We start from the raw sequence: 27,489 nt of genomic DNA on the forward strand, positions 1-27,489 counted from the left end.
ATTATCAGGCACGCAAAGAATTTGCATTTAGCCGGTACCCAAGGCTTCCAAATGAGTAGAACTGGGCTAGATCCCGCGTGCCTAATGAACTGTGTGCACGGTACGCAGAGGAGGCTGTGTTCGTGCCAGATTGAGTGAACTTCTAGATTATTTGATTCTCATTTTCGGATGTGGTAGGTGTTGCTCGGCTCGGGGCACTGCGGGAATTAAACAACCTTCCTTTATTTAGCTTGGGTCGCTACATATATGATTTTTGTTACAATAGACACAATAGTACATAACCCAGAGCTCATTATTTTCGTTCGTAGAACCACACACATTTTTATATCAAATGCGTATTGTAATCTAGGAAAGATACGGTGAAATGTGAGCTCAATTCACATTATTCACATTAATCCTATAGGTACTTGACCAAACTGGGGACGTGGACCCTGCGGAAATAGTCATCCCAATCGATCATTTTGGGATCGAAGCCAAAGTCATATCCCTTGCTCTTGACTTGCTCCTTGTTTTTCATCGCAGCCCTCAGCCTCTCCGTGTTCATGTCATCAAAGCTTGAAAATGATCCCAGAATATGGAACACATTGAACCGTGAGCCATCACAAAATGGTGAGCTGAACATAATACCTCTTTTTATACTCCAGAAAATGGATTGCTTTCTTACCACCCTCTGTAAAAGACGTATGGAGCACAGAACTTCGCAAGAAGCATGGTGTAGTTGTAGTTCCGCCTGAGCTTCTTGTAGCGCCACGAGAACGCACCACAAAAAGCAATGTTCAGTAGGCGAAGGATCTGAGAGTTGCCAGAAATGAATCCAATTCAATATTGATCGCTCAAGTAGAAATGAGCAGAAGGAATTCACAACAGTAGATAGCAAGTTAGCACCTCCAAGGGAAGCTTGCATGAGATGGCCATGTACGCGTGGAACCTTGAGAGGGAGCTGAAGAAGTGCATCCTGCTGAGCCGGACAGCCTCACCATTCTCCCGGATGCACGACGGGTTGTCAAAGAAATAGCGGTGGAATGACTCCACGGAAGTGCCGTAGGACAGTGGGTTGCTCACCGAGGACGTGATGTGGTAGATGTTTTGCGCCAACTCCTCCGAGTGCGCTGCCGTCACCACCATCATAGCATTCACCACCATGTCCCTCGGGATCTGTTCAAAGCATGCAGAGCACCCGGGTTCGTTTGCTAATACCGATAAAACAATTCTACATATATGCAGGTAGATTAATTTAGTTCAGTTCTTTAGATTGATGCATTGTTTGTAAACTCACCACGTCAACTATCAAAGTGAAGTCGGCCAAGAAGGATGACAAGGTCTGCTTGGTGTAACCGATAATAACTTAGTCGATTGTCCTGTAAAATTATTAAGGCAACCAAATTCAGTATATACTATACTAACATGAAAAAGTGCTAACAATTGGATATCTGCAACTGGTGAATTTGTAGAGTTTGGTAACCTGACTCCTTCGATCCATCCAGGCAAGGGCTTGGTCAGGACACTGGTTATGATGCTTGGCCGGACAATGACAACAGGAGGTCGCGTCTCAGGTGCCCCAGCAGCATCTCCCCCATTGCCTTGGTGAAAACATAGGTGTCTGGCCACCCCAAATCCCTTGCCCTTAAGTTAGTTTATTGCACATATTCACGAAAGGAAAATGTATTAGACATGCAATATTGTAAGCTTAACATGATTTTCTGACGAGTTGATTCTTTTGAGACCAAGCTCCTTCATGGTTCTCTTGCCATGCCATTCTGAATAGCAATTAGCTTCCTGTTCTCTCCTAGTCTCTCTGATCAGATTTATCTCATATTTGATATCCAAGTCCGTGCCTTCCTTCAGGGCATCGCCCATCATTAGTGGTTTCTCTATTAGTGTTCCCTCTTGCATACCAGCTACGTACATAGGCTGGTAAAGTAATGTAATCACTACATAGAATGAATTGAGAATGGAAGAACATAGGATTACACCTTCCTACCAGTTGAAACATGAAGCAGCATCTTGAGATTAGTACATCTCTTTGCAAATTCGCATGTGTGCTTGGATCCTAAGATGTTCACATAGAAAGCCACACCATATCTACAAAATAGTCACAAGCTGACCTGTTACTATAGCAAAATGCTATAGCGAAGAAATTCAACAACGGATAAATTCCTCAAACCTTTCAAAAAAAATTTGTAGTTGCAGCTCCATTGACAATGATGTCAATTTCATTAGACAATTCTGTCACTTGCATTCGATAGCCTCAAGTTCTCATACATGCTATCTCCTGCCAAAGGGCAGACCTTTTCTTCAATGAAATCTTCAAACCCATTACCATGCTTTTCCTTCAAAACATGGAAGATATCCTGATAGGTACCCGCTAGGGTTGATTCCTGATCTTTCGATAAGAGGACGTGGGATAGTTCGACTGGTGGATGTCCTCATCATCCTCCCCTTCTTGCATTTGAGTTGTCCTCGACTTAAACTCTACTTCTTCTCCCAAATATGGCTTCAGATACGCAATGTTAAATGTGGGATTAACCACAAAATCTGCAGGTAGATCTAGCTTATATGCATTATCATTAATTTTCTCTAACACTTTAAATGGTCCATTAGCCCTAGGCATCAATTTAGACTTTCTCAATTCAGGAAACCTATCATTTCTCAAGTGCAACCAAACTAAATCTCTAGGTTCAAAACTTAGTTGTTTCATGTAGTTTTAACATCAATTCAGCACACTTAGTAGCATCAAAATTTAGTTTTTCAGAAGATGGCAAAGGCATCAAATCAATAGGAGCACGAGGTAAGAAACCATAAACAATCTGAAATGGGCACATCTTTGTAGTAGAATGCAGCAAACGATTATAAGCAAATTCAATATGAGGCAAACAATTCCCACATCTTAATGTTCTTCTTTAAAATAGCCCTTAACATAGTAGACAAAGTTCTATTTACAACTTCAGTTTGACCATCAGTTTGGGGATGACATTGTGGCGGAACCGCTCTAATTAACTTAGCTAAAGCACAATTAAGTCGCCTAACACGCGATCATGTACCTTAATCAAGTTAACTCGGTAGTCCGTCGGATTTCATCCGATAAACCACTCCACAGAACTGAGAAAGCATAGCTCACACGAAGGTGAGTGGTTACAGAGAATACAATAGATCATCCAAATTAAACAAGTGCATTAATTTATTACAACACCAGGTTCAAAATTCAAACATAATTTGCAGAGTTCTTAAGCAGTGGAAATAAACAAACGGAAGCTAGCGCCGATGTCGGACGTCATGACGAGATCACTCATGACATCAGTGGTCCCGGTCCTCGCCGTCCGAGGAGGGGTCCCACTCGACCGTCCACCTAGGAGGAAGCTGGGGAGGTCAAGTGCCACTAGCGGTATACTCGGGGGCGTCAACATCACCTGAAAAGATATGCCACAACAAGGCTGAGCGACTACGCTCAACAAGACTTAACCGACCGGTGGTTCTGATCCACCAACGCCTAGACATGCAAGCTCTTTGGCTCTAGGGTTTGTTTTGCTAAAAGCAACTACTGTAGGTCCTTACTTTCAACATTTTAGCCCCAGGTTCTAACTTCATTTACTTGTCTACGTTGGCAACTACACTAAACAAGCAAATTTCTCGAACAATTAATGACAAGCATTAACATTAGAATCATCAAGTCCGTTCTTACTCAGTGTAGCATAGTGATCAAGTAGTCCCAAATGTAAGAGGTAGATGAATTGATTCGAATTTCTTAACCATGCATGGCGAATCTAATCTCACGACATCCGCGCACCACGAAGGGTCGCTTCACTTGTTCGCCGTCCCCATCAATTCCCAGACCCATATCGGGCCCACTTCCCTTGGTACAAGGCTCCATAGACCCGGCCTCTGCCGTTCTATGACCGCTTGTCACCACATGCGGCCGCAAGGGAATTTCATTCCAGAGACAGTGGAATGAACCGCTCACATCCTGGTTCAATCAGGTACTAGGCTTCCCAATCCCATACTAGGTATGAGATTAGTACTTTCAAATACTTGATCACAAACACTATCACATTTCGACCTTAGTCCAATTTCAAGTAGATAGACGGGGCAATCCACCGACCACCAAAATAGTTCACAGAGCCCTACCCCGTCCATCGTCCTTATAGTTGCAGCATAAGTAAAGCAATCAACTCCTATAACTCGCGAGTGACAGAAAATTATTCGACTTTTACCGAGTCCTATTTAAGCATTGCAACTACTCGGCCTATCATACTAGTTGTCAGATCAAAGGGCACTAATTCATGCATCTACGGTTTCAAGCAATTCCTAAAAACGTAAATGCACAATCAAACAACCAATTATGTTGCAAGTAGTTAAAGATAGGGATTTATGCTCCGGGGCTTGCCTTCAAGCGGGGCGGTAGCAAACTGGTCTTCGGTGTGCTCGAGCTCGGCTCCTGCAGGTGGTGGCTCAGCTATGACTCCATCTTCTGGTGCCGGGTGAAGCTCGTAGGTTCCGTCTGCGAGGTTCAGCTCTATACGAAATGCAATGCATCAAGTTAAAATCTCCACTTCTCATAGAACGCAAACACAATTTAGTGCTGAAGAAGAAGAAGTTATATAGGCCACATTCACCTAGACAAGATTTTGAACTTTCTTTATTTACATGAAGAAGGTAGGGTGTGGTATAGGCCAGGGTTGGTTTGATGGCGATTGTGTACATATATGTAACATCACTTTGTTAAGCTTTAGATCAGAAAGTTATCCTATTTCTGAATGTTCTTCTGTACCTCTTCCAATACAGCCTTTATTACCTTAAGGTAGCTGGTATTTAACTATTTTTGTGAAAAGGTGACGTTTTCTATGCATTTACCCCATTTATTCTTCTCTAAACAGGAAAGGGGTTCACCTATGTAATTGTAACAACTCTGCCTTAATTTGGTGTACTTAAACCTAAACCAGTTGTTAGTTGCTAAATGAAAGAGGTAACATGTCATTTTTGACCCTAAAAAGCTCCTTTTGGAGTTTAATTTAAAACTTGAGTTTTTGTTTGCAAACTTGAATTTTTTCCCAAATAAGAGTTGTAAAACTTTTAATTTAAAACAACTTTTGTTAAAAGAACTTTGGCTATTTCTGCTCAGAAGCTATCCTAAAGTCGACTCAAAGATAGCCGAACCTCTGAAATCCTACCCACTCGGCTGAATTGCGTAAGTCTGAAAACTGTGGTTTTTGGCAAACCTTGGCTCGAGTTATCCCCAAATCCTTCAAAATCTGAGCAAATACCTATAATAAAGTTTGAACTATGACCTGAGTTCTACAAGTTTGCTTAAGGGGTTTTCGAAAGTTCAGTTTAAAAAAAATCTTGAAAGGAGAGCCCCCAAAGCCGGTCAAGTTTGCTGCCCGACACTGCCTCGATGCCAGTGCCCGAGCATGTTCACCCGCGCGCCGCACGCCGCGTGGCCACCGGCCACTGGCATCTCACCGGCGCCCTATCCCCGACGAGGAGGTGACAGGACGGGAGCCTAGACGCCCAACCCGTGCCCACGACAAGACGGAGTGAGCGCCGTGCTAGCCAATCGCCGACCGAGCACATACTCGCCCGTGCCACGCATCCACGCCGCCAACTCGAGCTTCGCCCGCTCGCCGGAAAAGCCGACACGCCGCTGTCGTCCCATGCCTCCGCCCACTCACCCAACCAGAGCCTTGGCGCTCCGCTTCGCCCGCCTGGCAGACCGGATGCACGCGCCACGCTTCGCCCGTGGCCAACCACGGCAAGAGCGCGCCCGAAGCTCCGCTTCCCAGGGCCAATGGCGCCGCTGGCCAATGGCCGCCTCGCTCGCGCACCCGCCTTTCCCCGGCCCTATCCTGCCACACACCAACCGAGCCGCCACACCCAATCCTGCGCTTGACACGACCAGACGCACGCTCGACCTCACCAATCCTTCCGCCTGGCAAAACCACGCTTGCCTGACGTTATCTCCTTTGCCCAATGCTTGGAGGATCCTGCCCCCGGAGCTCCGCTTCTCCGGCCAATGGAGGCGCCGCCCAATCGCCGCCGCGACAGAGCACTTTCTTCTTCCTCGATCTTATCCTCTCGCCCGCTTGAGCTCGCTTCCTTCCTCCGAGCACTTCCGCGCAGCTACAAAAGGGGTACCGAAACCTCTTACCGGAGCCCCCGCTCGCCATCACTACCTTTGCTGCTCTACTGCTCTGTTCATCTCCACCGCACTCGCCGCCGCCTAAGCTCTCTGTGGAATTCCCCCTTTCTGCCCAACCCCGCGCTTGGCCAACACCACCCACCGCTTCGCCATCCTCTCGCACAGCTCTAGAGCTTGCTTGTTGTTCGCGGGAAGCACCACCGCCGCCGGAGCACCACCGAACCTCGCCGCCGCCCGAAGCTTACCACCTTCCACCGTTCCACTTTGGCTTGTTTTCTTCCCCAACCCCAAGACCTCGTCCGTAGGACCGGAGGTAAGCTGCCGACCCTTGTCTGTCTCGCCCGACCCTGTCTGTCTCACCCGTCCCTTGTTCGTCTCGCCCGACCCTTGTCCATCTCGCCCGAGTGCTGTTCACCTCGCCCGAGGGCTTGGCTGTATATTTTTCTTTTGACTAAGGGTATCTGTGTAAAAATTCCAAGGACTTCTCTGTGTTGAATCTGAGGATCCCGGTACAGTCTTTCCTTAAAGTCTAAGGGTTAGATCGCAAGTTTTTCCTGGTCCGACTCTTTTAACGTGTTCTAAATCAACAGAAGCTTGGAAGTTACACCTTAAATCGTAGATAAATTAGTTTTATACCAAATCTCTTTTGTTGGAATCCTTGTTCTGTCCAGTTTCTTGCAAAAATAAGCAATTTTGGGAGAGGTACATAAAAACATTCGGAAGTAAATAACTCGCCTCTGTGGCGGAACCACCTCGGATTAACTTAAGTAAAGCACGGTTAGGCCACTTCACACGCGACACTCATGCCTTAATCAAGTTAACTCGATGTGCCGTTGGATTTCATCCGATTTAACCACTTAATAGGACCGAGTTAGCATAACCCACATGAAGGTGAGTGGTTCCAGAGAATACAATAGATCCACCAATTAATTAACAATTCATGACACCTTGGTTGAAAATCAGAGTTTTACAAGTTCTGAAGAAAACAAAAGAAGGTAAACACATCGCGGAAGCTATCGTCGGGGTCGGATGTCGCTAGTGAGGCTAGCCAGGACATCAGTGATCCCATTCCCCGCCGTCCGAGGAGGGATCCCACTCGACCGTCCAACCCGGAGGGAGCTGGGGCGGCCAAGTGCCAGCAGCAAGCTCTGAAGCTGCAACTTCACCTGAAAAGAGAAGCCACAAACAAGACTGAGCTTCTAAGCTCAACAAGACTTAACCGACCGGTGGGAAAAGCTACTCCACCATGTCTAGACATGTAAGGCTCTTTGGCTGAGGGGTTTTGTTTGCCAAAAGCGACTATGTTAGGTCCTTGCTTTCAAGTTTTAGCTCAGATTCTAAGTTCATTTACGAGTCTAGGTTGGCAACTTACACTGAGCAAACATAGATCCAACTTTATGTATATCAACTCATCATCAAGACCATGTCATCATCAGACTCCTTCATTACTCAGTGTAGCATTATGATCAAGTAGTCTCAAACTGTGAGAGGCAGACGAATCGATTCGAGTTCTTTAACCATGCATGGTGAACCTAACCTCACGAGATCCGCGCACCACCGAGGGTCGCTTCCTGTGTCGGTCTTCCCCATCAATTCCCTAACCCGTGTCGAGTCCACTTCCTTTGGTGCAAGGTTCCGTAGACCCGGCCTCTGCCATTCTGTGACCACACTTGCCACCACGTGCGGCCGCAGGGGAACTTCGTTCCAAAGATAGTGGAGCGATCGCTCACATTTAGGTTCAATCAGGTACTAGGCTTCCCCATCCCATACTGGGTATGAGATTAGTACTTTCAAACACTTGATCACGAACACCACCACTATCGGGCCTTAACAGGTTCAGTAAACAGATGGGACGATCAGCCGACCACCAAAAGAGTTAACCAAAACCTTGCCCCGTCCATTGTCCTTATAGTTGTAACAGAAGAAAACAACCAACTCCTATAACTCGCGAGTGACCGGAAATCACTCAGCTTTTACCGATGCCTATTTAAGCATTGCAACTACTCGACCCAACAGACTAGTGTACATTTCAAAGGAACTATGGCATGCATCTATGGTTGCAAACAACTCCTATACGTAAATGCACAATCATGAGAAGGAAGGCATGCGCAAGTTTGGAAAGATGGGTTCATGCTCCGGGGCTTGTCTTCAAGCGGAGAGGAGGGAAACTGGTCTTTAGCTGGGGCTGCTTCGTCTTCTGGGATTGGCAGCTCAGCTACGGCTCCGTCTTTAGGCGCCGAGTGTAGCTCGTAGTTGCCGTCAGCGAGATGTAACTCTACATGAACGCAACTGCAGGGGTTAGTGTTTAGACGGTTATTTCAACAACACTTGCAAGTTTAAGCTCAGACATTCATAGCAAAGCTACAGAAAAGGTGGGAAAGTTCACTTTAGTTGGGGGAGAACAGGATAAAAGGGTCGGATGGGGGAAAACTTGGGATCTGACCCTTAAAGTTAAGGAATAACTGTGCCGGGGTCCTCAGACTTAACACCGGGGAGTTCCCGATATTTTGCACAGATACCCTCGGGTCAAGGAAAAGGATATCGCCGAGTCCTCGGGCGAGGTGATAAGGGTCGGCGAAACAGACAGGGTCGGGCGAGGCGGAGAAGGGGTCGGGCGAATCGGAAAGGGGTAGGCAGCTTACCTTCAGGTTTATAGGTGAAGCTTGGGGTCGGGAAGGAGCAGACTTGGGTGGAAAGACTAAAGCACTAAGGCTTGGGCGGCGGCGAGGTTTGACGGTGCTCCGGCAGCGGCGAAGCTTCTTGTGGGCGACAAGGAAGCTCTAGCACAGCACGGAGGAGCAGACGGCTGGGTAGATCAGGGAGAAGCGGACTTGAGCGGTGAGGGGAACTTCTCAAGAGTTTCAGCGGGATTGCTCAAGTGCGCTCAGAGTAGGGGTGGTGAAACAGCAATGGCGAAGGAACTCCGGTGGGACTCTGGCATTCCCTTTTATAGCAGCGTGGAAGAGAGAGATTTCGAGCAGCACGAAGACCGGGAAGAAAAGGATAGAGTGCGCTGCCATGGCAGCGATTGAGCGGCGGAACAGGACCTTGGAGATAGAGTCTTCGGCTATTGGGCACTGGAGACAAGGTGGCGCAGGCGCGGTTTTGCCGGGGTTTAGATTTGGCGGAGGCGAGCGTAGCCTGGTCGCGTCGAGCGGCGGATTTGACTGATGTGACAGGGAGAAAGGTGCTACAAGCGAGGTTGCAACAGGCGAAGTGACAGGGCGAGCGGCAGCGCGGGCGAGCGTGAAACAGCGGCATTGCCGGGGCACATCACTGGTGAGGCGAGAAAAGGAGCTGTCGCTGCCGAAGTCAGGGTTGGCAAGGGAGGAATCATCGTGGAGTGAGCTCGTGGGCGGCGCGACTGTGGAGAGGAAGGAAAACCGGAAGGCATCGGGTCTTACAGCCGGGGATCCAGCAAGATGATGGGCGCGGGTTGCGAGGCGGTCTGACGCAATAGCAGCAAAACTCTGCCACGGCGGCGACGGGGCACCTTGGCGCGGTCGGCGAGGGCGCGAGCGAGACGAGGCGATGCAGAAAGGGTTGCAGAGGTGCTTCCGCTGCGATTGGGGAGGAGGGCGCGTGGATCCATCCTGTCACGGCCGGCGACTGGGCGAAGCGGCGGGCGTTGGAGAGATCAAGCCACGTGGTGGGGAAGCTCTGAAGCGGGCGCATGCTGCTCGGCGCGTCTGCCTCGGGAGATCCGGGGAGAAGGATTTTGGGTCCACCAGTCAGTCTCGGTTGTTCCACAGCTCCAAGATTGAAAGGAACACTACCTTTGGGGACTCAGAAGGAACCGACGGTTTTGGTTGGGTTCTCAGGGGTCGGGACTAAGAATCGGTTTTGGAGCGCTTAAGCTTCGGGGAGCTGAGATAGAGGGATTTGGTACTTTCAGTTGAAGATTAACTCGGCTGATCAACCAAGGTCGTTACAGCCTCATGCACTTGAACCGCCCCAAATGCAACTTCCTTTCTACCGTAATCCTTGCCTTGCATCGTTTGGGTACAAACATGAATACAACTGACCTCCTGCATGTGCATGTCATGTAGACGCAAATCTCGCTGACGGCACCTACGAGCTCCACCCTGCACTAGAGGAAGAACCTGCTGCGGAGCTTTATCACCTGGAGGGCGAGCCCAAGCTAGACCAAGACCCTGTGGAACCGCTAACTTTTCCTGAAGGCAAGCCCTGGTGCATGCTTCCATGTTTTTAAATTTATGCAAGTTGTTGATGCTTATGATTGTGCATTTATGTTCGTAGGAGTTGATTGAAACCATAGATGCATGAACCTAGTACCTTGATCTGAATACTAGTTGCTAAGGTCGAGTAGCTGCAATGCTTAATAGGTCCCAGTAAAAGTCGAGTGATTTTCTTGTCACTCGCGAGTTATAGGAGTTGAATGTTTTACTTACGCTACAACTATAAGGACGATGGACGGGGCAGGGCTTATGTTCGATACTTGGTGGTTTGCCTTGTCTGTCTAAATGAAATTGGAGTAAGGTCGAAATGTGTCGGTGTTCGTGATCAAGTGTTTGAAAGTACTAATCTCATACCTAGTATGGGATGGGGAAGCTTAGTACTTGATTGAACTGGGGCGTGGCTTATACTCCTGCTGTCCTTGGAACACCGTTCCCATGGTGCATCATGTGGGTGCAAGTGCGGTCACAGTGCAGCAGTAGGCCGGGACTGTGGAGCATTGCACGCCAAAGATAGTTTGGCCCTGACACGTGCCTAAGGGATCGATGGGGACGGCTGACAAATGAAGCGACCCTTCGTGGTGCGCGGATGTCGTGAGATTAGGTTCGCCATGCATGGTTAATAAATTCGAATCGATTCGTCTGCCTCTCACAGTTTGGGACTACTAGATCGTTATTCTGCACTGAGTAAATATGGAACATGATGATGATATTAATCTTGATTTTTGTTCCGTAATTGTTTGGAAACTATGCTTGCTTAGTATAAGTTGCTAATCTAGACTTGTTAAAGAACGTAGAACTTGAGCTAAAATCTTGAAAGTAAGGACCGACTATAGACGCTTTTGGCAAAACAAACCCCTCAGCCAAAAAGCCTTGCATGTCCAGGTTCTGATGAAAATGGTTATCACCCGACGGGTCAGTCTTGGTGAGTACTAATTGCTCAGCCTTGTTGTGGCTTAACTTTTCAGGTGATGTTACTAGTTTGGCTACTGGCACCACTTGGCCGACCCAGCTCCCTCCGGGCTGGACAGTCGAGTGAGATCTCTCCTCGGACGACGAGAGCAGGGATTATTGATGTCATGATCGGCTTCGTCATGATATCGTGTATCGACATTTAGCTTCCGCTTGTTTTATCTCATCTAGTCGAACCTTGCAAACTCGTTTGAATTCTGAAAACTCTGATGTAATAATTTGTTGAACTACATTAATGTGATGGGAATCTTGTAATCACTGTGCTACTCACCTTCGTGTGAGCAATGCTTCTCGATCCTGTGTAAGTGGTTTATCGGATGAAACCCGACGGACGACTGAGTTGACTTGCTTAAAGTGCATGATCGCGTGTCAGGCGATTTAAGTGCATTTTAGCCAAGTTAATTTGGACGGTTCCGCCACAGCTGGTATCAGAGCTTGAAGCACGGTACAGAGAACAACAGACCTTAAAGCACTTTTTCTGAATAAAATTTGCATGAAACTAGTTGAAAAATTCGTAAGTTCGTTAAGGATGAGTTTGTACGAGAAGCCCTTGGGGAATTTTTGGGTCATTTAAGGTGGCTAGTACCTATTGGTTATTTTCTAACTTCCAGCACTTGTCGCCACATTTATCATACGTGTGCAGAGTTCAACATCGCGAGTATGCGAAGGGTGATGGGAACTCGATTCCAACGAGCCTGTCATCACGGTTGTTTTCGCCCACGTCTATTATACGTGCGCAGGTTCTGTATGTTAACTCATGCAAAGGATGGTATGGTTCGATTCCAACGAGCCTATCATCACGGTTGATCTCCCACGTCTATCATACGTGTGCAGAGTTTCGCATCGCGAGAATGCGAAGGGTTATATGGTTCTATTCAAAGGAACCTATTTCCACGATTGTTGCGCTGTCCATGCAGCGTTAAACGCATGGGTGCCATTTCTATAGTGAACGGTAATGGTTGTGGATGCTTTCGTGGGTGCTAGCACGAAAGGTTCAGGTGGTTGTGTTTTCCTGCAGGTACACTAACTACGTTTACGTGCGAAACGATGCCTAGCAACTCGACTAGTTATTATAGTGAGAGTCATATTGTTGCCTTGCCACCAGCACTAATTACGTAAGTCCAAGGCTTTTTGGCGATTGTTTGGGTTGTGAGGACGACTAGGACGTGCATGCATTGGAAAATAAAAATTGCAACCTAAAGAATAAATCCGAGCTCGTGTGTGTCGTAAAAGAAATACACCGCAATAAGGATTTTCTAGCCGTCTTTTTTCCGCCATGCGAGCTGTGATAAAAATCTTTTAGGTTGTTCCAAGCGATAACTCCAGAAACTTTTTATAAGAAAATTTTGTTAAATATCCTAAATAACTTGCTGTAAAATTTTTACAAAATGCTACCACCTAGGTTGGAAGTTAGGGTCGGCTTTGTTTGGCTGATAACACTGGGTGTATACCAGTTGGAGTGTTATTGTTTCGACCTCCCCCCTAACACCTTTTTTTGCCAGGAGCCCTTTTATCTAAGTTGCTCAGAGCTTAGTAAAGGACTTGGTGGTAAAGTTTCAGCTTCATTAGGACTCTGGTTCTGAAGTTATGCTCAGTTTCCTTCAGCTCGGTTTGAAAAATTCCAGCATGTACCACTTAATAGAAATCTGAGCTTATCACCCTATTAGGTCCTGTTCTAGCTCTACCTTTGAATACCAAACTTGTTGCGCACTACCTAAAAAATATGCTGGTAAAGTTTGAGAAATTTCGGATAAACACTTGCCGAGTTATGAGCTTTTCTCTAACTGTCCAAAATCTGTTTTGATTTCCGAGTGTTGATTCCGTTTCTCACTTGTCCTTTTGTTACAGATGGCTCACCCCGTGTACGTTGCGGTTGGTGTAGATGGCACCACCCACTCGAGGTGCCTCCACTACGAGGGTTTTCTGACCATACTGTGGGACACCCTGCGTTCCTTTGGGTACCCGTGGCCGCCTGTTTATGTGGGACGCGCGTACCAGGACCATGGGATTCCTCGGAGCTGCATGCATATGAAGGTGCCCCTACCCCCGGAATAGCCCCAGTGGCCACTGTTGGAGGTCGTGGACGAGGGACACACTTTGCAGGACACTTGGGAGTTTGCAGCTTTGCAGGCGCTGACACAGTTTTGCAGGGCACCCCCCCTGAAGATTGTGTTAGACCCGATTGGGTTGTTCCCTACCAGAGATAGGAGAGATCCGGATTGGTTGGACCGCATGGAGCACATGGACTTGCTAGATGATTTGGACCCACAGTGCACGATCTTTGTTTCAGCTCGCTACCTGAATGCGTTCTACCGGATGGTTGAGATGCAGAGTAGGGTGATGACCACTGTGATTGGGATGGCCATGGCCAACCAGATTGCCCTCACTACCGTGCAAAATGGCATGGTGGACTTGTCACTTGAGTTAGTACAGAAGGATGTCCAGATTTCTGATATGCAGAACCGGATTACTAGTTTAGAGGAGAATATAGTAGAGATGGAGCATGACATGGAGATGTTGGCCGACCAATTCCATGATGTGAACATGGAGTTGACAAACACCAACGAGCACCTACAGGAGCATCATGCTGAGCTTGATGCTATCCACGCTTTAGAGGTGCAGCTGGATGAGCCATGGCTTAGGAGGAGGAGCCCGAGGAGATCGAGGGCTTTTCAAGTATGGATTTTGAGGAAGCCACTCCGCAGCCTCGAGTCAGCGACGCTCACTCTTCGGCACTCAGCTTTGCCTCCGTAGGCAACCTTAACGACTTTTAGATGAATCGGCTTGTTGTGAGCGATTCCTTTTGTTGTACTCCTCGACGACCTATAGTTTTGGCTAGTGATGTAATAGGTTAGCTTGAGTTGAGTAGTCGGGTGTTGAAGAACTGATTCCATGCGTAGATCTGCCGTTGCTACCAATTAGTGTAATGTCCGAAAGTTTATGGCAGAATTTCAGTGGCTGTTCTCCTCCATTTTACCCTATCTCCACTCATTTTTGATCCGAGGATTGAATACCAAAGCTGTGCGGGAACATGTGTTCTAACTGCTCGTCAAATTTTAGCTCCTTTGGATCTGTCAAACTCGCGTTAGAACTACAACTCCGCAGCTCAGCTTGCTGAAGATCAGCCCAGAATAGAAACGGTGACCTCCGCCGACTTGGCCCGACCCCTCGCAGTGGGTCTCCACCTCGCTCGACCCCGGGCGCTACGGGTTGGACGTATCCTGACCCACGAGACAGAGCTTCGCCTCGCCCAACCCTAGACGCTACGGGTCGGACGGACCCGATGGCCACCATCCGAGCCTTGCGCATAGAAAAAAAATACTTGCCGGAATCTTGGCCGTGATTATTTTGACACCGACAGTTGGCGCGCCAGGAGCCAGCTAATTGCTGACTGAGATATGCACCTACTTAATAAAAGATATGATTGTTGTGTTTGCATTATCGGCAAGATTAGCATTTAAAGATTCAGCACATAATTTCCCTTATGATTGGAAAGCTTTAGGGATTATGTGACTAATGGAAAGATGACTCTTGCTGATGGTGCACCGCACCTGCTCCGGCTCTATTCCCAGTGGCAGTGAGTAGAGGCAGGTGCCTCCACCGCCTCCGCATCCGCCCACACTAGAGGCAATCTTGGCTTCTCGAACTGAGTTGTTGAGGCACATCGCCCAGGGGCAACATCAGCAGCCCCAGGGAGGAAGAGCTCATCAGCAACCTCATGTTGCTCGCTACGAGGACTTTCTGGGGACACAGCCTCCTCTGTTCCATAAGATGGAGGATCCGCTCGACGCCGACACCTGGATTCATGCCATCAAGTCCAAGTTCTCCCTCCTCACTGCCCATTGCCCGGATGAGAACAAGGCTCGATTTGCCGCGCAGCAGCTGCATGGTTCTGCCCTCCTATGGTGGGATCAATACCATGCCATGCAGCCGACCGACCACCTCGTCAGCTGGGAGGAGTTCAAGACGGCGTTCAGGGGCCATCATATCCCTGAGGGTCTCTTGGAGCGCAAGCTCAATGAGTTCCTGGCTCTCATCTAGGGAAGTCGCGATGTCCTGCACTATGCGCAGGCTTTCAACGATCTATGCCGCTATGCCGGCTACCATGCGGACACCGATGAGAAGAAGCGGGACAGGTTCCGCAGGGGATTGAGCCTGGAGCTCAGGGAGAGGTTGAACCCGATAAAGGTGAATACATATAATGAGCTGGTCAACTTGGCCATCTCACAAGAGGATTGCATGAAGGCTGTCAAGACCGACATGAAGCGGAAGGCTCCAATGTCAGCACCCAGCCCACCTGCATAGAGATACATGATGGTTCCCTCATAGGCGCCCCACCGACCACAACAGTTGGGGAGATGGGTTGCCCGACCTCCACCGCAGGCAGCACCTCGTTTCCCGGAATTTCAACAGCAGGCACCGCGGCCGACCCTACCAATGCCGCCACGCCCTGCTATTGGAAACCGCTGCTTCACCTGCGGAAATCCAGGGCACTTTGCCAAGGACTGCCCCCACAACAAGAATCAGCGCCTAGGTCAGAACAATGCGATGATCAACAAGGGAAAGAAGCCTAGAGTTCAGGTCCGACAAGGCAGGCTGAACTTCACCACCCTTGCCGAACTTCTGGAAGGCGCACCAGTGATGACAGGTACTTTCTCTATCCATAACCAACCCTTCCTTATTCTGTTCGATTTGGGAGCATCCCATAGTTTCATTGGGTCCAGAACCTGTGCTAAGTGTGGCTTAGGATTCTGTCACACGAAAGGGGCATATATAATCTCTACCCCAGGTAGGAAAGTATCCTCATACCAATTGACCCACCAGGTACCTATCAATCTAGGAAGAACCCTTTTTAAGGAAAACCTCCTTATCCTTGGGATAGAGGGGATAGACATTATCTTGGGAATGGATTGGATGACTCGGCATCGAGTGGCACTAGACATCCCTGCCAGAGCAGTTTACATAAATTCACCCATTTATGGTAGCTCAATCATACACTTACCCCACCGCAAGTGCAAAAATTCTTGTGCCTATCCTGTAATTGAAGCCCGACTGGAGGACATTCCAGTAGTATGTGAGTATCCCAATGTGTTTCCAGATGATTTGCCAGGTATGCCGCCTGATAGATATATCGAGTTTGCTATTGAGTTGCAACTAGGGACTGCCCCAATTTCAAAGATACCATACTGAATGCCACCCGCAGAGCTGGCGGAAATGAAAAATTCAGTTGCATGATTTCCTGGAAAAAGGTTTTATTCGTCCAAGTACATCACCTTGGGGTTGTCTATCTTTGTTTGTGAAAAAGAAGGATGAGAGTCTACGTATGTGTATGGACTACCGACCCCTCAATGCGGTGACAATAAAGAACAAGTACCCACTACCCCGCATTGATGTCCTGTTTGATTAGTTAGCTGGAGCTAGAGTATTTTTTAAGATTGATCTTTGTTCCTACTACCATCAAATCATGATCCGACCGTGCAACATTCCTAAGACCACCTTCTCTACGCGGTATGGACTATATGAGTACTTAGTCATGTCGTTTAGGCTTACTAATGCGCCGACTTATTTCGTGTATCTCATGAATTCGGTGTTCATGCCTGAACTTGACAAGTTCGTTGTGATATTCATCAACGATATCCTGGTGTACTAGAAGAATGAGGAAGAACATGCAGAGCACCTTCTTACTGTGCTCCAATGCTTAAGAGATCACCAACTCTATGCCAAATTCTCCAAGTGTGACTTCTGGCTGGATAGTGTTAAATTCTTGGGGCACACTATATCTAGCGACAGCATAGCAATAGACCCAAGCAAAGTTCAAGAAGTGATGGACTGGAAGCCACCCACTTTAGTTCATCAAATTCAAAGTTTTCTCGGCTTAGCAGGCTACTACCATCGATTCATTCCTGACTTCTTAAAAATAGCTAAGCCAATGACTGAACTATTGAAGAAAGGAGTTAAGTTTGTGTGGAGCGACAAATGTGAAGAAGCTTTCCACACCTTGAGACAATTGTTGACTTCTGCACCGGTTTTAGCTCAGCCAGACACCACTAGGCCGTTTGATGTTTATTGTGATGCCTCTAGCACTGGACTTGGGTGTGTTCTTATGCAAGACAACCGAGTCATTGCCTATGCCTCGCGAGCGCTACGACCACATGAGCTAAATTATCCTACCCATGATCTTGAGTTAGCAGCAGTCGTCCATGCTCTGAAAATGTGGAGACATTATCTTATGGGGACTCGTTGCAATATCTATACAGATCACAAGAGTCTCAAGTATATCTTCACTCAAGCAGACCTCAACATGTGTCAAAGAACATGGTTAGAATTGATCAAGGACTATGACTTAGAAGTGCATTATCACCCAGGCAAAGCCAATGTAGTTGCCGATGCTCTCAGCCGCAAAAGCCATTGTAACTGCTTGTCTGCAACCAACTATGCCTAGACCTTATGTCATGAGATGGCTAAGCTTAAATTGGAAATTGTTTCCCATGAAATCTTAAATCATATTTCTCTTGAGCCTACCCTGGAGGACCAGATTGTGTTAACACAATTGGAAGATAAAGAGATAAAACTTATCAAAAAGAAGCTCGCATAGAAAGATGAGGGATATAAGCACTTCTGACAGAATTGGAAGGGAGTTGTAAATTATGAAGTCGAATATAAAGAGAATAATAAATATGAAAGAAAAGAAGTTCATAAATCTCAAGGCCCATGATTGCCACATGTTGATGACCCAGTTGCTTCCGATTGTACTGAGGGCCGACAAAATTTCTGGTGGAATGGGATGAAACCAGATATTGCTTGATATGTTTTAGAATGTGATACTTGTCAATAGCAAGCCATTTGAAGGTAGCTGGCACCTTGCAGCCGCTGCCTATTCCTTCATGGAAGTGGGAGGACATAAGCATGGACTTCATAGTCGGATTACCCAATACCTCTCGCAAGCATGATTCCATATGGGTTATAGTGGACCAACTTACCAAAATAGCGCATTTCCTTCCGGTACACACTACCCGCATCGTACAAAAATATGCAGAGCTGTACCTTGACCATATTGTTTCCTTGCATGGTGCGCCTAAAACTAACATCTCTGATCGAGGTAGCCAGTTTGTAGCATGCTTTTGGGAACAATTGCAGTCTTCACTTGGCACTAAGCTAATTCGTAGCTCCACATACCACCCTCAAACCGATGGACAAACTGAAAGAGTCAATCGGATATTGGAGGATATGCTACATGCTTGTGTCATGCATTATGACAAGAATTGGGAGAAATGTTTGCCTTTAGCAGAATTCTCATATAACAATAGCTACCAAGCTAGCTTGAAAATGGCACCTTTCGAGGCCTTATATGGATGTAGATGCCAAATCCTGCTAAGTTGGTCACAACCAGGAGAACGAACAGTGTATGGACCTAACTTGGTCATAGAGGCTGAAGAAAAAGTGAGAGTTATCCGAGAAAATCTTAAGGCCGCCCAGTCCCGACAGAAGAGCTATTTCGATCAGAGGAGAATACCTATCCAATTTGAGGTTGGAGATTTTGTATACCTTCGAGTATCGCCGACCAAGGGCGTATAGCGTTTCGGAGTGAAAGGAAAAGTTGGCTCCACGCTATATTGGTCCCTATGAGATTGTGGAGATTTGTGGACCTGTAGCGTACCGAGCTAATCTCCCGGAGAAGATTGCTGTGATACACGATGTTTTCCATGTTTCGCAACTCAAGAAGTGTATTCGAGTTCCAACCGAAGTTCTTGCCCCGGAAGAATTGGAGATTGAACCCGATTTATCATACAAGGAATATCCTGTCAAGATCCTCGACCAGAAAGAAAGACATACTCGTAGACAAATGGTGAGAATGTACAAAATTCAGTGGAGTAACCATACGAAAGATGAAGCAACATGGGAGATAGAAGAGTATCTCAACACTAACTTCCGCGGTTTTCTTTTCGACCAGGGAGGTACGTTGCACCAGCCACACTAGTTCTTTTCTGCACTTGAATCTCGGGACGAGATTCCCTTAAGGAGGGTAGGCTGTAACAACTCTGCCTTAATTTGGTGTACTTAAACCTAAACCAGTTGTTAGTTTCTAAATGAAAGAGGTAACATGTCCTTTTCGACCCTAAAAAGCTCTTTTTGGAGTTTAATTTAAAAACTTGAGTTTTGGTTTGCAAACTTGAATTTTTGCCCAAATAAGAGTTGTAAAAATTTTAATTTCAAACAAATTTTGTTAAAACGACTTTGGCTATTTCTACTCAGAAGATGCCCCAAAGTCGAGTCAAAGATAGCCAAACCCCTAAAATCCCACCCACTCGGCTGAATTGCCTAAGTCTGAAAACTGTGGTTTTTGGCAAACCTTGGCTCGAGTTATCCCCAAATCCTTTCAAAATCTGAGCAAATACCTGTAATAAAGTTTGAACTACGACCTGAGTACTACAAGTTTGCTTAAGGGGTTTTCGAAAGTTCAGTTTAAAAAAAAAATCTTGAGAGGAGAGCCCCCAAAGTCGGTCAAGTTTGCTGCCCGACACTGCCTCGATGCCAGTGCGATCGAGCATGTTCACCCGCGCGCCACGTGGCCGCTGGCCATTGGCATCTCGCCGGCACCCTATCCCTGACAAGGAGGCGAAAGGATGGGAGCCTCGACGCCCAACCCGCGCCCACGACAAGACGGAGCGAGCACCGTGCTGGCCAATTGCCGGCCGAGCACATCCTTGCCCCTCCCGCGCATCCACGCCGCCAACCCGAGCTTCGCCCGCTCGCCGAAAAAGCTGCCACACCGCCATCGTCCTACGCCTCCGCCCGCTCACCCAACCAGAGCCTTGGCGCTCTGCTTCGCCCGCCCGCCCGACCGGATGTACGCGCCACGCTTCGCCCGTGGCCAACCACGGCAAGAGCGCACCCAGAGCTCCGCTTCCCACGGCCAATGGTGCCGCTAGCCAATGGTCACCTCGCTCGCGCACCCACCTTTCCCCGGCCTTATCCTACCGCACACCGACCGAGCCGCCGTACCCAATCCTATGCTTGGCGCGACCAGACGCACGCTCGACCTCACCAATCCTTCCACCCAGCGAAACCACGCTTGCCTGACGCTATCTCCTTTTCCCAATGCTTGGAGGATCCTGCCCCTGGAGCTCCACTTCTCCGGCCAATGGAGGCACCGCCCAATCGCCGCCGTAACACAACACTTCCTTCTTCCCTGATCTTATCCTCTCGTCCGCTTGAGCTCGCTTCCTTCCTCCGAGCACTTCCGCGTAGCTAGAAAAGGGGTACCGAAACCTCTTACCGGAGCCCCCCTGGCCATCACTACTTTTGCTGCTCTACTACTCTGTTCTTATCCACCGCACTCGCCCCCGCCTAAGCTCTCTATGGAACTCCCCCTTTCCGCCCAACCCCGCACTTGGCCAACACCACCCACCACTTCGCCATCCTCTCGCACAGCTCTAGAGCTTGCTTGTTGTCCGCGGGAAGCACCACCGCCGCTGGAGCACCGCCGAACCTCGCCGTCGCCCAAAGCTTACCGCCTTCCGCCGTTCCACTTCGGCTTGTTTTCTTCCCCGACCCAAGACCTGGTCCGTAGGACCGGAGGTAAGTTGCCGACCCTTGTCCGTCTCGCCCGTCCCTATCCGTCTCGCCCGTCCCTTGTCCGTCTCGCCCGACCCTTGTCCGTCTCCCTCGACCCTATCCGCCTCGCCCGAGTGCTGTCCGCCTCACCCGAGTGCTGTCCGCCTCGCCCGAGGGCTCGGCTGTATCTTTTTCTTTTGACCGAGGGTATCTGTGTAAAAATTCCGGGGACTTCTCTGTGTTGAATCTGAGGATCCCGGTATAGTCTTTCCTTAAAGTCTAAGGGTTAGATCGCAAGTTTTTCCCAGTTCGACTCTTTTAACGTGTTCTAAATCAACAGAAGCTTGGAAGTTGCACCTTAAATCGTAGAAAAATCAGTTTTATACCAAATCTCTTTTGTTGGAATCCTTGTTCTGTCCAGTTTCTTGCAAAATGAAGCAATTTTGGGAGACGTACATAAAAACATTCGGAAGTAAATAACTTACCTAATGCAATTGAACTGCCCTAAATGCAACTTCCTTTCTACCGTAATCCTTGCCTTGCATCGTTTGGGTACAAACATGAATACAACTGACCTCTTGCATGTGCATGTCGTGTAGAAGCAAATCTCACCGATGGCACCTACGAGCTCCACCCTGCACCAGAGGAAGAACCTGCTGCGGAGCTTCATCACCTGGAGGGCGAGCCCAAGCTAGACCAAGACCCCGTGGAACCGCTAACTTTTCCTGAAGGCAAGCCTTGGAGCATGCTTCTATGTTTTTAAATTTATGCAAGTTGTTGATGCTTATGATTGTGCATTTACGTTCGTAGGAGTTGATTCAAACTATAGATGCATGAACTTAGTACCTTGATCTGAATACTAGTTGCTAAGGTCGAGTAGCTGCAATGCTTAATAGGTCCCGGTAAAAGTCGAGTGATTTCTTGTCACTCGCGAGTTATAGGAGTTGACTGTTTTACTTACGCTACAACTATAAGGACGATGGGCAGGACAGGGCTTATGTTCGATACTTTGTGGTTTGCCCCGTCTGTCTAAATGAAATTGGACTTACGTCAAAACGTGTCGGCATTCGTGATCAAGTGTTTGAAAGTACTAATCTCATACCTAGTATGGGATGGGGAAGCCTAGTACCTGATTGAACTAGGGTGTGGCTTATACTCCTGCTGTCCTTGGAACGCTGTTCCCATGGTGCATCATGTGGGTGCAAGTGCGGTCACAGTGCAGCAATAGGCCGGGACTGTGGAGCATTGCACGTCAAAGACAGTTTGGCCCTGACACGTGCCTAAGGGATCGATGGGGACGGTTGACAAATGAAGCGACCCTTTGTGGTGCGTGGATGTCATGAGATTAGGTTCACCATGCATGGTTAATAACTTTGAATCGATTCGTTTGCCTCTCACAATTTGGGAGTGCTTGATCGCTATTCTGCACTAAGTAAAGATGGAACATGATGATGATATTAATCTTGATGTTTATTCTGTAATTGTTTGGAAACTATGCTTGCTTAGTTTAAGTTGCTAATCTAGACTGGTTAAAGAACGTAGAACTTGAGCTAAAATCTAGAAAGTAAGGACCGACTATATACGCTTTTGGCAAAACAAACCCCTCAGCTAAAAAGCCTTGCATGTCTAGGTTCTGGTGAAAATGGTTTTCACTCGACGAGTCAGTCTTGCTGAGTACTAGTTGCTCAGCCTAGTTGTGGCTTAACTTTTCAGGTGATGTTACAAGTTTGGCTACTGGCACCACTTGGCCGACCCAGCTCCCGTCGGGCTGAACAGTCGAGTGGGATCCCTCCTCGGACGGTGAGGGCAGGGATTATTGATGTCATGATCGGCTTCGTCATGATATCATGTATCGACATTTAGCTTCCGCTTGTTTTATCTCGTCTAGTCGAACCTTGCAAACTTGTTTGAATTCCGAAAACTCTGATGTAATAATTTGTTGAACTACATTAATGTGATGGGAATGTGGTAATCTCTATGCTACTCACCTTCGTGTGAGCAATGCTTCTCGATCCTGTGTAAGTGGTTTATTGGATGAAATCCGACGGACGACCGAGTTGACTTGCTTAAAATGCATGATCGCGTGTCAGGCGACTTAAGTGCATTTTAGCCAAGTTAATTTGGATGGTTCCACCACAGTAATACTAGTGGCTTCAATATTTTTCCAATAAATTGAGTTATATCACTGATTTAATCAGAAGGTTTCATATTTTTCTCAGCTCCAGATTAATTGTTATGCAAAAAGATGGAAATACTCTTAGATTTCCATGGCAAAACTTAAACAGATGATTAAACTTCTGAGCTGGGCTCTAAAACATTTTTCCTAGTTTCTACTGCTTGAAACAAACATGTGAGAGTTGGTTTCATATTTTTATGATATTTCTATGATTTGTTATGATTTAAATGGCTTAAACAAGAATTAAAACATACCACATTAATTCCAACAGTGATACATGCCAAAAGTATTTTTATTAAAAACTAATCTTTATTCTGAGCCTAGCAAAATTGGTTTGGCATTTTTCTGAGTTTTCTACAAATTTTGGTGAATTTTTAAAGTTAAACACAATTTCTGCCGATTAAAACATTTAAACCGAGGTAAACTTGTAGGGATACGAGGTAGGCTACACTAGCGCAAATCAAAATTTTTACCGCGTAATCCAGGAAAACTGCCATATAAGGATCACGGGATTACCACCTGACGCACTGATGCGGAAGATGTAGATTCACGTCGATGCAGCGAAGTCGATCAGCGTAGTCGTACGTAGTCAATCACGTCGACGTCCAGCAGCTCGTCCACGTGCAGCAAGATCGCCCTCGTGCCACGGCTCGTCGTCGGCTCGTCGTGGCTCGTCGGTGGCTCGTCCAAGTGTTGTAGGCGCAGCACTTCCAAGGTATCCACACGTGCAGGGAGGAAGCGTCGCAAGCTAGACTGCTAGGTCCGTGAGATGCAAAGGTGAGAGCGTCGGAGGCGCAGCAGATGTGTTTCGCCAAAACGGTGTCAACCCTAGGGCGCCCCACCCCTCTATTTATAGAGGTTCCTAACGGGCCTATGGGTCCAAGGCCCATCAGTACTTCTAAACCTAATCCAACTCGGATCACATCCGAATTGAGCTTCCAACCCCTTAAGTGTGACCCTATGGGTTCGGATACGTATAGACATGGCCCGAGTACTCCTACTTGGTCCGAGTACTCCTACTTGGCCCAATAGTCGGTAGCGGCCTCTAGCAAGACATGCCAACTCCTATACGCACACGAAGATCATATCAGATGAACCATCACAATGTTATATACATGCTATTCCCTTTGCCTCATGATATTTGGTCTAGCTTCAAGCCGACCGCTCTTTCTCGATCCTATGATTCGGAATCCCTTTGTAGGTTAACTCTTAACCGTACGTAGCATGGCCATGTATTTTCGGATCCGATCACTCGAGGGGCCTAGAGTTATCACTCTCAATCAGAGAGGGGCAAATCCCATCTTGATTGACCAAGTCTCATAGCATGCTTCTTGATAAACTCGAAAGCTACCTTTATAACTACCATGTTACGGCGTAGCGTTTGATAGCCCCTAAGTAAGTCGATCCACATCTTGAGTACATGCAACAATCTCAGGTCTAAGGACAAAGCGTATATGTTGTGTAAAGAGAGAACTACTTCTCTTGTTGGGTCAGTCCTAGCACATGTCTCCACATGTGCCCACATTATTAATTCAACATCTCCATGTCCATGACTTGTGAAACATAGTCATCAACTAATACATGTGCTAGTCTAATATTCATGTGTGTCCTCACATGAACTCCGACTAGGGACAACTTTAGAATAACCATACAAGTAAAGAGTTTCACATACAATTCACATAATTGCAAATCAATTCAAGTAGCCTTTAATGGATATTCAAGGAACACAATATAAATCATGGATACAAATGGAATATCATCATCTCTATGATTGCCTCTAGGGCATACCTCCAACAGTCTCCCACTTGCACTAGAGTCAATCTAGAAGGTACCTAATACCCATGGCTCTTACATGCGCATCATGCTTAGCCTGCGAAAGTGGTTTTGTCAACGGATCAGAAATGTTCAGATCCGTGTGTATTTTGCATATGTTGATCTCACCCCGGTTAACGAAGTCTCGAATGAGATGAAATCGCCGCATTACGTGTTTGTTTTTCTGGTGGTTCCTTGGCTCCTTTGCTTGCGCAATTGCCCCATTGTCATCACAGTAGAGATTCAATGGGCTGGACGCATTCGGGAACACACCAAGCTCAATGAGAAAATTCCTTATCCAAACACCCTCCTTCGCGGCTTCTGAAGCCATGATGTACTCAGCTTCTGTCGTAAAATCGGCTACCGTCTTATGCTTGGAACTCTTCCAACTAACAGCACCACCATTTAGCGTGAACACAAATCCTGATTGTGACTTTGAATCATCTCTGTCGGTTTGGAAACTAACATCGGTGTAACCTGTTACAACGAGCTCCTCCTCACCTCCATAGACGAGGAGCATATCTTTAGTCCTTCTCAAGTACTTAAGAATGTTTTTCACCGCTGTCCAGTGACTCTCACCTGGATCAGACTGGTGTCTGCTTATCATACTTAGCGCACATGAAACATCTGGGCGAGTACTTATCATTGCATACATGATAGATCCAATAGCCGAGGCATATGGCACTCTACTCATGCGATCCCGCTCATCAGCAGTCGAAGGACACTGAGTCTTGCTGAGATGTATGCCATGTGACATAGGCAAGAACTCTTTCTTTGCCTCTTCCATGCTGAACCGCTTCAACACTTTGTCAATGTAAGTAGCTTAATCCTATAAGCCTTCTCGATCTATCTCTATAGATCTTAATGCCCAGAATATATGCCGCTTCCCCCAAGTCCTTCATCGAAAAACTATTTTTCAGTGAAGTCTTTACAGACTCAAGCATAGGAATATTATTTCCAATCAGTAATATGTCATCCACATATAAGATTAGAAATACTATAGAGCTCCCACTAACCTTCTTGTAAACACAAGACTCTTCTTCGTTCTTGGTGAAGTCAAACCCTTTGACCACTTCATCAAAACGAATGTTCCAACTCCTAGATGCTTGCTTCAATCCATAGATGGATCTCTGAAGCTTGCATACCTTTCCAGCATTTTTCGGATCGACAAAACCCTCGGGCTGTATCATATACACGTCCTCAGCTAGGTTTCCATTCAGGAAAGCTGTTTTGACATCCATCTGCCATATCTCATAATCGAAATATGCAGCTATAGCTAGAATAATCCGAATGGACTTAAGCATCACTACGAGCGATAAGGTGTCATAGTAGTCAACTCCTTGAACTTGTCGAAAACCTTTTGCGACAAGTCGTGCTTTATAGATGTGAATATTTCCATCCATGTCATTTTTCTTCTTATAGATCCACTTGCACTCTATGGCTTTGACACCATCAGGCGGGTCAACCAAGTTCCAAACTTGATTGTCTCCCATGGCCTCTATTTCGGATTGCATGGCACTCTGCCATTTTTCGGAGTCTGGGTCCATCATTGCTTCAGCATATGTCGCAGGCTCATCATTGTCCAACAATAATATTTCCCGCATTTCGCAGAGCCTTGCCGACCTTCGTGGTTGTGGTGGTGCCATGGGTATCTCAACTTGTTCTGCTACATTAGCATCACTCATTGATTCTTGCACGATCGGCTCATCTTGAACTTTTTCAAGATGCACTATCTTTCCACTCTTTTCTCCTTTGAGAAACTCTTTCTCTAGGAAAACCCCGTTCCGAGCGACAAACACTTTGCCCTCTGACCGGTTGTAGAAATAATATCCAAAAGTTTCCTTTGGATATCCCACGAAAATGCACTTATCTGACTTGGGTGTGATCTTGTCCGACTGAAGTCGCTTGACAAACACTTCACATCCCCAAATCTTTAGATAAGACAAACTGGGAACTTTTCCAGTCCACATCTCATATGGTGTCTTAACTACGGATTTAGATGGTACCCTGTTAAGTGTGAAAGCTACTGTTTCTAGAGCATATCCCCAAAATGACAACGGTATGTCCGACTGGCTCATCATTGATCGAACCATGTCTAACAAAGTTCGATTACGTCACTCGGATAGACCGTTTCTCTGAGGTGTTCCAGGCGGCGTAAGTTGTGGAACAATTCCGCAACTCTTTAGATGATTGCTAAACTCGTGGATCAAATACTCGCCTCCACGATCAGATCGTAAGGCCTTAATTTTCTTGCCACGCTGATTTTCAACTTCATTCTGAAATTCCTTTAACTTTTCACAGGTTTCAGACTTGTACCTCATCAAGTAGATATAGCCATATCTACTAAAATCATCAGTGAAAGTTATGAAGTATTGGAATCCTCCTCTAGCCGTCGTGCTCATTGGTCCACATACATCGCTATGTACGAGTTCCAACAAGTCTGCTGCTCTCTCAGGAAAACCTGTGAAAGGCATCTTGGTCATCTTGCCTAGCAAGCAAGCCTCACATGTCTCGTATGATTCAAAATCAAACGAAGTTAGAAGTCCATCAGAATGGAGCTTCTTCATGCATTTTTCACTTATATGCCCCAGATGACAATGCCACAAGTAGGTAGGACTCAAATCATTAGGTCAAGGCCTTTTAGC

At 46.9% G+C, this 27,489-nt stretch overlaps 1 pseudogene; it reads right to left on the reverse strand.

Annotated features, from left to right (window-relative positions):
• Positions 1–397: 397 nt before the first annotated feature.
• LOC101775183 overlaps positions 398–27,489 on the reverse strand; it is a 49,089-nt pseudogene continuing 21,997 nt past the window's right edge.

The sequence above is a fragment of the Setaria italica genome, chromosome VI, assembly GCF_000263155.2.
Source record: "Setaria italica strain Yugu1 chromosome VI, Setaria_italica_v2.0, whole genome shotgun sequence".
In the NCBI taxonomy this organism is placed as follows: Eukaryota; Viridiplantae; Streptophyta; class Magnoliopsida; order Poales; family Poaceae; genus Setaria; species Setaria italica.